This window comes from Sorex araneus, chromosome 9 (assembly GCF_027595985.1).
Source record: "Sorex araneus isolate mSorAra2 chromosome 9, mSorAra2.pri, whole genome shotgun sequence".
NCBI classification, from domain to species: Eukaryota; Metazoa; Chordata; class Mammalia; order Eulipotyphla; family Soricidae; genus Sorex; species Sorex araneus.
Genome location: NC_073310.1, coordinates 10,383,349 through 10,400,361, shown reverse-complemented (window position 1 = coordinate 10,400,361; position 17,013 = coordinate 10,383,349). Strand labels below are relative to the sequence as shown.

General features: G+C 43.3%; 1 protein-coding gene across 3 annotated transcripts in view; it reads right to left on the bottom strand.

The window, feature by feature from the left end:
• Nucleotides 1-17,013, bottom strand: part of BICDL1 (BICD family like cargo adaptor 1) — a 95,339-nt gene that overhangs the window by 24,877 nt on the left and 53,449 nt on the right. The gene's annotated exons all lie outside the window — the stretch shown is intronic.

Here is a 17,013-nt window from a genome sequence, read left to right as displayed (position 1 = left end):
CCACAGAATAGGGCCAGGACTGCCTCTGCGCTCTCCTGAGGCCAGTGGGGTCCCTCCGCTCTTGCTGAGACGGTTAAGGCCTTCAGAGGAGGCAGTAACGATATTAAACGGCCGGCTGGCCGTTCAATGAGGCTCTCACCGTAACGGCGGCATGTTCAGTACATTTTATCTCCACGTCTTATATAATCAGTTACAGACTTTTCTTTTTTGATCCCTTGGGTTCAGCAAATGTTGCCCTCTGAACTGGAGTCAAATAAGAATTTTAATTTTAAGAAAAATCGACCTGGATTCGGTCCCCGGCGCCCCATATGATCCCGAATGCACTGCCAGGAATGATCCCTGAGTGCAGGACCAGGATTAAGCCTTGGGCATGGCCCTAAAATAATAAACAAACAAAACATATAGCTAACCTATAGTTTTTTTAAAAATTTATTTTATTGAATCACCATGTGGAAAGTTACAAAGTTCTCAGGCTTATGTCTCAGTTATACAATGCTCAAACACCCATCCCTTCACCAGTGCCCATATTCCACCACCAAAAAAAAAGAAAGAAAGAAAGAAAGAAAAAACCAGTACACCTCCCACCCCCTCACCCCCCACACCCACCTGCATAACTGATAAAATTCACTTCATTTTCTCTTTACCTTGATTACATTCCATATTTCAACCCAAAACTCACTATTGTTGTTGGGGTTTCAACACAGAACTCACTATTCTTGTTGGAGTTTATCCCCCCAAAATGCGGCCCTATTGACAAGGAAACATTTAATAAATAGTTCTCCACTAATGAGAATGAAGAGGTAAAAGATTGAGCAGCCGAGGTAGCGGCCGCGCGGTTTAGGATTTCTGTGTTTTAGTAATTAATTAAGTACATGGAGATTTAAGTGGGAAATTTCATCATTTCCCTTCCTGGGGCAGCATAAAGCAAAAGCTTAGTTCACAATCTGGGGACATGGCTGCGAGCACTTGCTGGGTTCAGAAGTCATCTAGCTGGCTCTGGATGTTGGTCGTTCAGCAGCAAAGCAGCCGCCGTGCAAATGCATGGCCACCCGGTTCGAATCCTGGCGGAGCGCGAGCTGGAGCGGGTACCAGCCCCAGCCCGAGACTGCCTAACCTATAGTTTTAATATTTAAATTACAAAAGACAGTAAGAGAAAATCAAGTGGCCTGTTTCCCCCCTCCTTCTAAATTTAATGTCAGATACCACAAACTTGTTTTAGACTTCCTAATCACTTAGAAACAGTGTTAGTCATCCTGGCTTAAAATGAACAGCAATATTTACCAAGTGCTTACTATGTGCCAAGAACCATGCGAAATGCTTTAAGTGCATTATTTCCATCACCACAACTGAAGCAGGGCCTGTCACCCTCCGTTCACAAAGGCGGGGACCTGCTTAGGGCAGAGGTGGCTCTGAGCAGCATCTCCGGAAGTGACGGCTTCTGAGTGTTGTTGGCGCCGTCTTACCCCCAAATGAGGACTGCAGTACTGCCTTCATTTTTTTGGGGGAGAAGGCATACCAGGCAGTACTCGGGAGTTACTCCTGGCCTGGCATCACTCATGGAAGTACTTGGGGACCGTGCAGCGCTGGGTAGGGAATCTGGGTTTCTGCATGTACAGCGGAAACTCTGGCTTTTTTCTTCTTATTCATTACTAAGAAATTTCACTTAAGGCTGGAATGACAATACAGCAGGTAGGGCGTTTGCCTTGCACGCAGCAGCCCTGGGTTTCATCTCCAGCTCTGATTTGGTCCCCTGAGCACTACCAGGAGTACTTCCTGAGTGCAGAGTCAGAAGTAACCCCTGAGCATTGCAGGGTGTTGTTCCCCCCTCCACTGCACTCCTCCTGCCCCCGCCCCACAAAGACTTTTCAAATTTCTTGTAACAAAATGAAAGGTTTAGGGGGCTGGAGTCATAGCACAACGGATAGGGCGTTTGCCTTGCACGCAGCTGACCCGGGTTCAATTCCCAGCATCCCATAGGGTCCCCTGAGCACGGCCAGGGGTAATTCCTGAATGCAGAGCCAGGAGTGACCCCTGAGCATTGCTGGGTGTGACCCAAAAAGCAAAAAATAAAATAAAATAAATGAAAGGTTTAGGGCCAGAGAAATAGAACAGGGATTGAGATGTTTGCCTTGTACATATCCAGACCCTATATGAATCTTTGGCGTCACATATGGTGCCCTGAGCACAGAGCCAGGAGTCAGCCCTAAACACTGCTGGATGTGGTCCTCCCAAACACACAAATACTAAAGATCCATAAGAAAAATACCCTCACGTACGTTTCTGCAGTTCAAATGCCTGCACTGAATTTAGGTGACCCTCGGGGTTTCCAAAAATGTCTAGATTTGCAAATCACTGTCTCACTAGGGTAGCTGGCCTTATTCTTTAGGATAAATCTGCACATGAATCATGAAGAAACCAAGCCACAGGGGTGGGCTGAGGGCATGAGTCCAGTCGAGGAATGATTCTGCTAGAAGCATCTCTCAAAGGATCTTCCTCCAGATAAAAATGGTCTCATCTGACCGGGAAGGCTGACCTCCAGACCAGTACACCCAACCCCTACGTCAGAAAGTCTCTTTTCAATGTCTGCCTCCTCAGATGTGCCCAGCGATGCCTTATGCACAAACACTTTTAACCGACATCTCTCATTCAAATCCCTCCACAGCTCAGGGACGCAGGAGTCGCTGGCCTTGTTTTGCTAGAGAAGGGGCGGAGGCTGGGGGCGGGGGGGGGGTACTGGTGTGTATCCTCCCGGCCCCTGCGTTTCCCCAGCACATCACACCCACCCCCAGGCAGACGGCAGGTATTTGCCTGTGATGGTGATGACGAGACCATCAGATGCATAAACCTACTATTTGCAAAGAGCTAATATACACTTCAGTGTAAAAAAAAAATTTTTTAAAGAAATGAAATATGGCATAGGACTTTAGACCAGACCAACAGAATGAGTGTCTGTAATTTTTGCACATAACGTTTTTTTATTGCTAGTTTTGGGGTCACACCCAGTGATGCTTAAGGGCTGCTCCTCTACACTCGGGAGTTATTCTTGGTGGTGCTCAGGGAACCATATTGGGATGCCAGGGATTGAACCTGGGCTGGGCGCACACACGTCAAGTGGCTTACTCAGCTGTTGCTCTCTCTTCAGCCCCTCTGCACATAACTTAAACAATAATCTGTTAAATTTTCAGAGACTCTGAGTCTGAATGAATTTTGGCCAAAGAATAAGGACGTCTCCCAAGGTAGTCCTAGAGCTATAATGAATTTTGGAACTTTTTTTTTTTAAATTGAATCACCGTGCGATACAGGTACAAAGCTTTCATGTTTGAGTTTCAGTCATAAAATGATCGAACACCCATCCCTCCACCAGTGCATATTTTCCACCACCAACGTCCCCAGTATCCTCCCCATCCCACCCCTCCCTCTGCTTCTATGGCAGATAATTTCCCTTTTACTCTCTTAGTTTTTCAGGTTATGGACCTGTGTTATGCATTTAGTTAGTTAGTTACTGGGTCACATGCAGTGAGTGACGTTCAAGAGCTGCTCCCAAGTCAGTGTGTGCCCAGAGCTGCACCTGGTGGTGACGGGAGGGTCACCAGGTGCCTGGGATTGCAAGCAGTAGAATTTTCTTGCCCTCTATACTAGTTCGAGTGTTTGAGACTCAGCTGGTAAGTTTTCTTTTACCCTGACTGTGTATGTGGACATAGCATGGAGTCTTTTTTTTTTTTTTCTTTTTGGGTCACACCCAGCGATGCTCAGGGGTTACTCCTGGCTTTGCACTCAGGAACTACTCCTGGCGGTGCTTGGGGGACCATATGGGATGCCGGGGATCGAACCCGGGTCGGCCGCGTGCAAGGCAAACGCCCTACCCGCTGTGCTATCGCTCCGGCCCCAGCATGTAGTCTTTTTGAACCTGAGCTTATTAATTTAAAAAATATCAGCCCTGCTTATATTATTTGTTGAATTGGCAGGAGCAAGCAGTGGATTAGAAGCCTGTAGTCCTTTTTTTTTTTGCTTTTTGGGTCACACCTGGCGATGCACAGGGGTCACTCCTGGCTCTGCACTCAGGAATTACTCCTGGCAGTGCTCAGGGGACCATATGGGATGCTGGGAATTGAACCCGGGTCGGCCGAGTGCAAGGCAAACACCCTACCCGCTGTGCTATCGCTCCAGCCCTGTCTGTAGTCCTTTTTATGTAGGTATTGTTCCCTTATATCGCTAGAGCGATAGCACATCGGGTAGGGCATCTGCCTTGCACGTGGCGGACCCTGGTTCGATTCCTCCATCTCTCTCGGAGAGCCCGGCAAGCTACTGAGAGTATCCGGCCTGCATGGCAGAGCCTGGCAAGCTCCCCATGGCATATTCGATATGCCAAACACAGTAACAAACACAGTAATCTCACAATGGAGATGTTACTGGTGCCCACTTGAGCCAATCGATGAGCAACGGGATGACAGAGGCAGTGATTCTCTCTCTACTTTCAGTTTGCAATACAGATACTGAGAGGCCATCACGTCTGGTCCTTTATCTACTTTCAGCACACATCTCCCATCCCGAAAGGTCCCTCCAGCATCACTGACTTAGTGATCCCTTCTCTGTTTCAGCCGCCTTCTCCTCTCACTCATGAGGCAGGCTTCCAACCATGGAGCAATATTCCTAGCCCTGTCTCTACTGTCCTCGGGTGTCAGTCTCCTATTATGTTATTTCATATTTTGGAGCTTCTTTGAAGCAATCAGTGTAGGACACTTAGCGGGTGAAAAGAGGCCTCTCAGAGATAACAGAGGACTAAGGCACACTGCCTTAATGCAGTTCTGGTTCAACCCCCTGCTCTGTATGTGTTCCCGAGGCACTGCCAGAGGTCATTTCTGAGCACAAAACCAGGAATAGGCCCTGAGCACTACAGAATGTGCCAGAAATAAAAAAAAAACCCAAACCAAAAATACAGTGGTCTCTTGAAAGGAACCTATTCCAGAAAAGAGAGGTGGTATCACGGAAAGGAAAATATTGCCTCTGGAAATGTAAGTTACAGTTTTAGTACTACCATCTATACATATGTGTGAAATTATAGTAACTTAACCTCTGAATCTTACTTTCCAAAATTATAGATCTATTTCTTTTTTACACATGGACACAGAAAGGGCAGGAATGCCAATTTTCTACTTCCAACTCAGAACTTTGTGGGCCTGAGTCAAATCATTTAAGTTTGGAGAAATTTGGGGCAATGGTGCTAAGCAATAATAATAATAATAAAAAAAAATGGAAATCCAGTACCCCTGAATCCTGACAGGAGTGATCCCTGAGAAGAGTTATGAATAAGCCCTGAGCACTGCCAGATGTGGCCCCAGAACAAAAATAAAATGACCGAAAAAGAAAATGGAAAGCAGAAATAGTTAAAAAACAGGCCTTGGAGCCAGAGCAATGGTGCAGTGGTGGGGTGCCTGCCAGGAAGGAGGTGAACCCAGTTCAATCCCTGGTGCCCCGTGAGGTCTCCTGGGCCTGTCAGCAGTGACTCCTGGGAGCAAAGTCAAGAGGAATCCCTTAGCTACCACTGGGTGTGGCTCAAAAAATAAAACAGAACAATAAGAAATTAAAAATACAAGGCTATTCTAACATTTTCCCATGTCAATACATAAATCTACCAATGTCGGGGCTGGAGCAATAGCACAGCAGGTAGGGCGTTTGCCTTGCACGCGGCCGATCCAGGTTCAATTCCCAGCATCCCATATGGTCCCCTGAGCACCGCCAGGGGTAATTCCTGAGTTCAGAGCCAGGAGTGGTAACTCCTGTGCATCGCCAGGTATGACCCAAAAAGCAAAACAAAACAAAACAAAACAAAACAAACAAAACAAAACTACTGATGTCTGGAAGTTATATTTATATCAAAATGTATTAACTAACCTTGACTTATGAGCACTGAGAATGCCCTAAATCTTTGCTTAGGAACACTGCTACAAAAGACATCTCAGCTTACATCCTAGTTTTGTGCTTCTGAAAGCATATACTCTAAGCGAATACATTCCTGTAAATGAAGTCATTAGTTGAAAGGACATGTATATTCATTTTGTTCTTTTTTGGGGGGGAGGCACACCTAGCAGTGTGTAGGGGCTAATCCTGGCTCTGTGTCTAGGACAGATCCCTGGAGGTTGTCAGGAAACCATATGTGGTGCTGGGATTTGAACTACGTTGAGGCTCCCACAGTCGTATGCTGGGCAGTGCCCACCCCCATCCATCTCTTTGATCCTTGTGTATTTATCTTGATCAGTATTGCCAAACTGTCCCCTAGAAAGTCTGCATTGATTTATATCCACTAATGACAGTACACAATGCCTCCTCTGCAATTCTCTACATCACTGAAACATTTATTTTCCAATACTTATTTCTAATATTCTTAAGGTCTCTTTTACTTTTATTGCCTAAAACAAACAAGACGTTTAAAAATTAACCCAACTTGACCAACATCCCATGGCTGTCACCATATCAATGGCGTAGCTTACAACTAATCTTGCAAGAGATGTCAAGCATGAAACTCACAGGTACACACATCTTTGGGCTGAAAACTCTGAGACCTCCTCAGAGGTCTTGAGGGGCGAGTCAAGCACTGTCCCAATTTTACAGGTCCGGGGGTTTCTGGAGCACTTGGTCACATATACAGCTATAGGACACCTCCAAATTCCAAAATACAAACAGCCCAGTACAAGAAATTAGATGGAAAAATAACATTGAAGCCAACTAAGCTCAAGAAACAGGAACAATAACAGAAAACTCAACCAGCAACAGCTCAGTAAATCCTCAGACAATGACTTTAATAAGCCCACTGTGAAAGTTAAAAATTTTCACAAATTTTCTTTCACTAAACCATTTTTTGATAATTCCACTTTCCATTCTGTTGTAACAAGCAATATAAAAGAAATTATTTTGTGCCTGCCATGGGGGCAGGTTTGGGGGGGGTGGGACACTGGGGAAAATGGTGGAGGAAAGGTCACACTGGTGTGGGATTGGTGTTGGAACATCGACTTTCCAAAACAGCTGAATTATGACCAGTATTTTTTTTCATTTTGAGCTACACCTGGCAATGCTCAGAGGTGTTACTCCTGGCTCTGCACTAGGGATTTATTCCCAGTAGTGCTCAAGGGACCATATGGGATGCTAGGGATTGAACCTGAGTTAGCCAGGTACAAGGCAAGCACCTATCTGCTGTACGATAACTCTGGCCTTTTGTAAACCATAGTGTTTAAATAAAGTTTTTTTTTTTTTAAATAACTCAAGTTCTATTAAAGAATGTTTAAAGCTTAGCAGTTATACAGCCCGTGAACTATCTGAAATGAATTTCTTTCATAGTCGCAGTGCCTGGGTTAATTTAAAGATTAATTTAAAGATTAATTAATCTTCTAGTTGGTAAAGCAAACTGGCAGTGTGTTCCTTCTCCCTGATATGCTTGTTCTGATGAGAAGTTATCTAGGAATAGCTTATTTTATACCCACCGAGAAGAGTTGTCCCAGGAATTCCCCAACTTTTTTTTTTAATTGACATGATTAAAATGTACAAACAATCCCTAACCTGGAACATTAGATTAAATATGTTTAAACTGACCAAAGCAGAAGTCTAAATATATAATTGCATGATAAATGAGGGAAACTATATTATTTCACATGAGAATCATTTTAACTTACTTGACAAAGGGAATATAAACTTAGAAATTAGAGCTGGAAAGAGCTATTTTATTTATTATTTTTGGTTTGGAGGTGATACCTGGCGATTCTCAGGGCTTATTTTTGGCTCTGCACTCAGGGATCACTCCTGGCGGGCCTCAGGGGACCGTATGTAGTGCTGGGAGTTGGCAAGTGCCTTAACCCCTCTGCCATCTCTCCAACCCCGAGATCTACTATTTTAATACTTCGTCTGACTTGGTGAAATTTACTGTAAGAGTAATCCTCAATCTTTTTTTTTTTTTTCTGCTCTCTCAGAATGAATCATGGAAATCTGTTTAGAACACCCTGGTGTGACAATAAGAATGACAATCAGGATGCCAACACTTACACGAGAGTTCGCATGTCAAGCATCTGCTAAGAGCCTTTACTCTATTTTAAGCAGCTCACACTGGTTTTCTCATTTAACCTCATTGAACAATAAAGATGTGGGTGATCTGACAGTTCCCTCTTACAGAAGGGTTTAGTTCTTTTATCCAAGGTCATACTGGTGCTGGTTAAGTAGGAGGGGCTGAAATTTTAACCCAGACCCGCAGCTTCTTTGTGCATTTATTTTCTTGTCTCAATGTTCTGTGTCGACTCTCCTTCCCTTTTTGTCCTCTCTCAAAAATGTTTATTAACATAAAAGTGACATTGGGACAAGCAACAATCGGTGTTTGCTTGAGTTCAGGATAAAGGATAATTTATTTCGGCATTTGTGGAGCCTAAGAGAAGCGTCGAGAAGCCCTGGGGTCAATCCCCAGCACTGAATGGCTTGCTTGGACTTACGAGGCTGACAGAAAAAAGCAGGTGAGCAACTTTAGAAAACAGAGGATGGGATGAAATTAAAAGAAGAATAACCTTCTCCAAGGGACTAGAGCAGACACACAGACTCCACATTTAAGTCGAAATGCTGATGAAAGCTTTATGGTGTGCCTTTACCGCGTGGCCAGATGTAGAGCTAAGGGATACCCAACACAGTGAGGAAAACAGGGTGTCAGAGCTGGATGAGTCCAGAATAAAAATCAGTCAGAATAAAAACGGCTCGAACTCCATCATTACACAGATGAGACACTTGAGGCCCTGAAAAGGTACCTAGTGAGTGAGAGATAAACCAGTGAGATGCTGATGGAGGGAGAACGGCTGAAAAGGATGGAGAAGCAAACCCTGTGACTGTAACAGCAACGTCAGCCCACAGAGGAAAGTTAGAGAAGGAAAAACCAAATAAAACCTGAGACATTAGAGCACTGATGTCTGCAAATATTCAAGGGAAAGTAATCCTTGGCCTGGTACCACCTTGGGTTTCAAGTACTTTGAAGTATATTTTATTATTCAGTTTTTCTGCAGCTGAACTTTGGGCTCTTTTACCCAATCTGTTAAATGGCACGTCACTGGGGCTTGATACATATTTGGAGAATGAATGGCTTGTGCTTTCTTATTAAAAGGAAAGGTCTCCTTTCAAGTTCTGGTTTTATTTTCTAAAACAGACCATCCTTTCCAGACTTGGTAAAACACAACTTGATTATCAAACCAAAACAAGCACATAAATAAATATCTCATACTTCTCTCAGGTGAAAAATTTAAGACCGTAACAAAATAATAGAAGATATTTAAAAATGGTAGTTGTAAAGATAAAATTATATATACAGTGCTTAGAACAACGTCTGTTAAACAGCACTTTATGCATTTTTGCTTTTACTATGGTTATTCTCTCATTTAAAAAAGTAAACTAGTTCTAATAATCCCAACCTTGTTTGAAGATTAATCCTAACTGAAGGTTTGTTTAATTGTTCAAGCCATTAGCACAAAAAGTGGAATAGAAGGTTAAATGTAAACGAGGCTGTGCTTAAAGAAAGGGCCTAAGAAAATAAACAAAAATTGATAGATTATGTAGAGGACAACCCTGAGGCAGACTTGCAGAGAACTTAGACATTTCATTTTTTCCATGGCAGTATGGTAATAACAGAGAGACAATGAAAGGCCTTAGAAAGATCTTAGAGCTAAACTAGGAGAACTATCTTGCTAAACTAAGGTACTATCCCATTCCCAAGAATATCTCCATCCTGAAACACTTTTCCCTGATTTGTAGTCTTCTGAGAACGTGAAATGTTTATGCTTTCAAAAGGAGATTGCATGGGGTTTCTTGGGGGAAAAATGAGAACTTTCAGCAAAATAAACAGGGAGGAAGGAGGAAAAGCAGATCCTTTGAGTGACATTCTATTTAATAAAGTTGAATTTAGGCTAGTGATTGCTGGGATCACGACACAGGGGCCCATCACTCAAAGACAGATGGCATCACAGCACACACTCAAGATTCCCTCAGAAATTAGCTGTAAGTGGTGGAGTCTTGAGCCGGGGCCGATACCAGCGCACTACCTTTGATTCCAGAAACTGCTTGCAGACATGCTGCTAGACTATCAACTAAGTCATAGCCCCACGCCGGCTGACGATGGGAAATAACCATCTTTCTTGTTTTTTTTTTTTCCCTTTGTCAGGCAGCGTGGCGTCAATCATACTATGAGGGTTACTAAGCAGGCATGAACTCGGTGGTGCGGGAAGGAGGGGGGAAAAAATGTAACAAACAGCGGGACTTAATATCTCTACATTCTCAGCAATGGAAAACTAATTATCAAATGCTTCCTTGGCTGTAGGACCGTCTTTTTTTTGGGTGGGGGAACTCCAACAACAATAGTGAGTTATGTATTGAAATATGGAATGTAATCAAGATAAAGAGTAAACGAAATGAAACTTATCACTTACAAGGGCGGGGACTGGGGGGGGCGGGAGGGGGCGGGAGGTATACTGGGGTGGTTGGTGATGGAGCATGGGCACTGGTGAAGGGAAGGGTGTTTGAGTTTTGTATAACTGACATAACCCTGAGAACTATGTAACCTTCCGCATGGTGGTTCAATAAAATAAAAAAAAAAAAAAAGAAAAAAGAAATTAGCTGTAAGGTCTGACCAGATAAGGAAAGGTCTAGTATTTTTATGGCCCCCTTCCTGCACTGGACAGATAGCTCACCAGGAGACTTTTCTAGACCTCAAAAAAAAGGTTAGAAAGTTCAAATTATTTTCCAAATTAATCCCCCCCTCCCCACCACACACACACACACACACACACACACACACACACACACACACACACACACAGACATGATCTTGTATGATTTTTTTTTTCTTTTTGGGTCACACCCGGTGATGCACAGGGGTTACTCCTGGCTCATGCACTCAGGAATTACTCCTGGCGGTGCTTGGTGGACCATATGGGATGCTGGGAATTGAACCTGGTCGGCCGCGTGCAAGGCAAATGCCTTACCCACTGTGCTATTGCTCGAGCCCCGATCTTGCATGATTTTGCTAATGGTACACACTCTTTTTGAAATGTCTTTTATTTTTGTTGATGCTGCTGTTGGTTGTTTTGGGACCACACCCAGCGATGCTCAGGGGTTACTCCTGGCTCTGTGGTCAGGAATTATTGCTGGTGGTGATCGAGGACCATAAAGGATGCCAGGGATCAAACCCAGGTTGGCAGTATGTGTGCAAGAGCCCTATTGCTATACTATCTCTCCGACCCCCTTTGCAATGTGCTGCCCTCAAAATTTAAAAAAATTCTTTATCTTAACAGTCCAATTCGCAGGTGACCTTTATTTTGCCTTTTTAAATTGCCAAGGTAAAAAATTACTGTAATAGTTGCAATCCGGAGATACTTCATTCAGGACTTACCACATACTCCACTGGGTTTACCTGTTTGTTTTCTCTCTTACACTAGAAAAGAACTTCAGGATATGAGAGTTTTTTTTTTTTTTATCTATCTTTGTTTCCCTAGAAAAATACATGGTACATGGCAGGTACATTATGAGATAAAATATGAGCACCTTAATGAGAAATTTTTGAGATAGTCAAACTATGGCCAGAAAATAGAAGTAGAATTAAAATTTCACAGCATCCTCAGAGAATTAATGAGATAATTCCCCCTTTGATTTAAATAGCCTCACCTCTACAGGCCACTCTTCCCTTCCAGAGGTCATCACCAAGGGTCAAGTAGATTTACTCAGGCTTTGATGTAAATTACCCATGACTGATCTGCGGATTTGCTGCCAGGTGCTCTATCTATACCTTAACTCGGCCTCAGCATATGGAGTCTTTTAACACTCAGACCGTAACTTTCCCCCCACTGTGCCTTGATAAACTGTATTAAAGTCCTTCTTTTAAAAGGTTCATTCCTTTTTGACAGGAGACAGATTTACAATCCTTTCTGGAGCCCGTCATTAAACCTCCCCCCCCCCCCGCCCCCTGCCAAGTTTAGGTGGAATCAGATAGCAGACTCAAGTTTCTCACCTCTAGAAGAGAAGTTTATGCTCTACAGGATAAGGCTGAACATAAAAAAACTGTGCCAGAGGAAAAGGTAGATAAAATACCTATCAAGAAGTTTCCATATTCAGATACTGCTTTCGGTAACATAATTTTTATCTCAACTATGCTATGGAGTAAGTTCTGTTAACCCATTTTATAGATGAAGAAACTGAAGCTAGAAAAGATTTAGTCACGTGGTTGGGAGTCACTTGATTGATGAAATTAGGGTTCTAAATGAAGCATGACCCCAAAGAAATGACTGTCACATGTCCATGCCCAGAAAAGACAGATTTGAAATCTACCTCGGGCAAGACTTAGCAAAAGATAGATGCTCAATTAGTACTTCTTCCTCAATACTTTGGGATCCCCTTTTTAACTTGCCAGATCTCTTTTTCAGCCTTTGGAGTTCTATCTCTCAGCTGTCCACATCCGTGTGGATAGCTAATGCGCATCTCAATCTGAACAGGTACAAAACTGGAACTCCATATCTTAGAACAAAAAACATGCTTCCACTGAGTCTACTCTAGCTCAAAAATGGCAACCCCATTCTTAGAAGTTCTTAGGCCCAAACCTGGGCATCATCCTTCCCCCCACACATCCAGTCCATCTACAAATCCTGAGGACTGGACTTTGAAATCTGCCTCATAGGAATATATGTGCATGACTTAGCTGATATTTATAAAGCTCTCAGAACAGTGCCTGGCATATAGTAAGTAATATATGTGCATTTATTATGCAAAATGTCCATCGTTTTACAGTCTCCGGTCTCTCACCAGAGTCCCAATGACATCACTGCTTACCTAGACTACTCATGGCAGCTATCACTAACGCCCAGCTTTGTGCTCCTACAACCTATTATCCACAGAGCAGAGCAATTCCTTAAAAACCCAAGTTAAATCATGTCACTGCTCAAAACCATCTTGATTCTCCTTACTCAGAATGTAACTGGATACTATTATCATGGCTTAAAAGACTTGATGAGGGCCAGCTTCAGATAGTACAGAGTAGGGCACTTGCCTCGCATGCGGCTGACCTGGGTTCGATCCCTAGCACCACGTACAGTTCCCTGAGCCACTGGGAGTGATACCTGAATTCAGAGCCAGGAGTAAACCCTAAGCACTACCCACTGTGACCAAAAAAAATTCAGAGCCAGGAGTAAACCCTAAGCACTACCCGCTGTGACCAAAAAAAAAAAAAAACAAAAATAAAAAAGGATAAGTTCTTTCCCCATCCCAATTTCATCTCTGATCTCTTAATTTACTCTTTGCATTCTCTCTGTCTCTACTTTTTTGGGTCATACCCGGTGATGCACAGGGGTTACTCCTGGCTCTGCACTCAGGAATTACTCCTGGTGGTGCTCGGGGGACCATATGGGATGCCGGGAATCGAACCCGGGTCAGCCGTGTGTAAGGCAAACACCCTACCTGCTATGCTTTCGCTCCACCCCTTTGTCTCAACTTTACTGGCCTCCATGCTGTGCTTGGTCCTGTGAAAACATACTTTTATTTTTATTGTTTGCTTGTTTGTTTGACCACACATGGTATGATTGGGGGGCTACTCAAAGGAGTGCGGGGGTAGGTGAGGCCAGAAGTGAGGCCAAATCAGAGCCAAAAGTCAGTCCTGAGCACCACTGCATATGGCTCAAAAACAAAAACAAAAACAAAAAACAAAAACAAAAAAACAGTTTAGATTTTGAAGACAGCCACTAAGTAGTCTGGTAATTTCCTAGAGGAACTTTCTACTGCAAACTGACCACTTGTTGATGTAAACTTTTCTCACATCTTGCCTCACTGAGATTATGTATCATCTGATGGTTGCCATGGAAATAGCAGCTTACTAACAAGGATTAGCCCCAGAAGGTTTTACCACTGTGTGTAGAATTAATTTTTGTGCAGTCACTGTGGAAGCAATACAGGTATTATGTGGGAATTAAAAATTGGTGAGGGGGCTGGAGAGATAGTACAGAGGGCAGGGGGCTTGCCTTGCACGTGACTGACATGGGTTTGATCCCCAGCATCCCATATGGTTCCTGAGCACTGACAGGAGTAAGTAATTCCTGAGTTCAGAGTCAGGAGTAACCCCTGAGCATCACCAGGTGTGGCCCCCCCAAATGAAGAAAAGGGTAGAAGAGGGAAGGGAAAGCTAAAATTTGTTCAAATCAGAGTCTATGCCTTCATTACCTTTATATTACCTACAATTTAAAAAATCAAAATGAATTTAGACCTGGGGCTGCAGAATTAACGAGCTGAGTGCATACAAAGCACTCAGGAGGCCCTGGTTCAATCCCTGATACCATCCGGTCAATCCCCTGAGCAACAACAGGAGCAACCCCTCTCGCAGAGTCAAGAGCACTGCAGGGTGTGAGCTCAAATTAAAAAAAAATTATTTAATGATTAAAACTATATATTATTTATTTTTCCCTTTATCATCCCTTTGTTGTTTGTCCTTTCTTTTTCTTTTTTCTTTTTTGGGTCACACCCAGCGATTCACAGGGGTTACTCTTGGCTTTGCACTCAGGAATTACTCCTGCTGATGCTTGGGGAACCATATGGGATGCTGGGAATCGAACCCAGGTCAGCCACATGCAAGGCAAATGCCCTACTCGCTGTGCTATTGCTCCAGCACCCCACCTTTGTCATTTTTCTGTGACGACCAGAGTTCACACTCACTTTGTCGTAGTGCTTGTCAGAAGTCACACACGTGGTTGGCAAACCAGAGACATCAATCTAAGATGAAGTTCCAAGTCTTTTTATATCCTACATCCTTTTGTTCTTCCCTCTTTGTTTTTGGGGATTATTTTTTTTGGGGGGGCTACATCTGGTGATGCTCAGGAGTTACTCCTGGCTCTGTACTCAGGAATCAATTCTGGCGGTCTCAGGGGTACTATATGGGATGCTGGGGATCAAACTTGGGTCAGCCGCCTGCAAGGCAAGCACCTTACCCACTGTACTATGGCTCTGGTCCCTAAATTCTACTTCTATGAAACCTTTCCTAATAAATTCTAGTTCACAGTACTTGCTTCTCTCAACTTGTATTTTTATCTACTTGTTTTTGTTTTGTTTTTGGGCCACATCTGGTGGTGCTCAGGACTTAACTCCTGGTGGTGCTTGGGGGACCATATGTGGTGCTAGAGACTGAACCCATCTCTGCTGCATAAGACATAGCATTTGACCCTACCTGCTGTACTGTCTCTCTGGTCCCCTGACATCTGTTCTATTTTGCTGTTTCTCCAAGGATGGTAAGAGAATCAAGGATTGTAGCAGGGGCAAGAATATCTTACTTCTGGAAATAGAAATGAATTACGTAGACTAAAAGATGCCAATGATTTTAAACAAAGGTACCACCAACTTAAGAAATCTGAAGAAGAAAAGCATACCGCACTTCTCAGAATAAAAACCCATGTCCTACTTCTTCAAGGTGTTGGAAAATAGATTGTCTGTGAAGAATTTCAGGTATAAAATCCTAGCTTACTGCTAAACGCTACTATATTTAAACCAGTTTCTGCTTCCTTTTTGCCAATTTCTACATCAACCCGAGATACCATGATTATTAATTAACTGCAGTCCTGTAAGTCTGAAAATTCTTGGAAGCGGAAAAGCTTAAAAAGGAAATGAAAATTTGGGCACTTTCAGAAAAAAAGCCCTATTTACAAGCCAGAAGGATTATTCCAAGCTAAAAGGAATGCAAATAACTATCAACTTAGGGCCCCTAGTGGGAAAGAAGGTATGCTGTGATCATTCATCAATAAAGGAAGTAAAAGAAAGACAACAGCTTCAGATAACATGACAATCCAATACCATTTCAATAGCAACTACTGAACATCATCCAGAGGCCGGGCAGCGTGTTAGGCCTGAGTAAAATACAGCCCCACATTCAGGGAAAAACATGAACTAAAGAAATGAAGAGGGGCTGGAGCGATAGCACAGCAGGTAGGGTGTTTGCCTTGCACTCGGCCGACCTGGGTTCGATCTCCGGCATCCCATATGGTCCCCCAAGCACTGCCAGGAGTAATTCCTGAGTGCAAAGCCAGGAGTAACCCCTGAGCATCGCTGGATGTGACCCAAAAAAAGCAAAAAAAAAAAAAAAAAAAGAAATGAAGAGACCAGGGATAACATTTGCTAAAGTAAAAGTAATAACAGAGAGGCATATGTAGTAAAACAATTTACTGATACAACTAAAGTTCTGAAAAGTCAATCTTCAAAAAAATCACACTGATGGCCCAAGTGACAGTACAGTGGGTAGGCATTTATTTGCCTTCACACAGTCAACCTGGGTTCGACTGTTGGCATCCCATATGGTTCTGTGAACACTGCAAGGAATAATTCCTAAATGCAGAGTAAGTAATTTCTGGGTACTGCCAGGTGTGGCCCCCGACCCAGAAAACAAAACCCATACTGAATCAGTTCTATTTATCTACTTTGTCATATTTATCTATACAAATCTCAGCAAATGATATTTCTATACAATGAGATTTATAAATAGTTCTATGCTTCCAGCTAGCCAATCAACTACAATTACTGCATAAATCTAAAAGAATGAGGCAACATGCAAGAAATATGCTTCAGATGAAACTAACAAAAACCAAGTTTGTAGCTGGAAAGACAGCTTGATGAGCTGACCCAAGCTTTGCATGCACAACATGGTCCATTGAGTACTTCCAGGAGTGTACTCTGAGTGCTGGGAGCAGGCCTTGAGCACCACTGAGTATGGTATCAAAACAAAACAAAACAAAATTGGGGTTGGAGAGATGGCACAGAGATAGCACAGCAGGCAGGGTGCTTGCCTTGCACACGGCTGACCACGTTTTGATCCCCAGCATCCCAAATGATCCTCTGAGCCCACCAAGAGTGATTCCTGAGTGCAGAGCCAGGAGTAAGCACTGACCACTGGGTGTGGTCCCCCAAAAACAAAACAATACAAAAAAAAAAACCCAAAAACAACCCAATCAAATCTGATGTTGCTAGTATAAGGACACTGCCTAC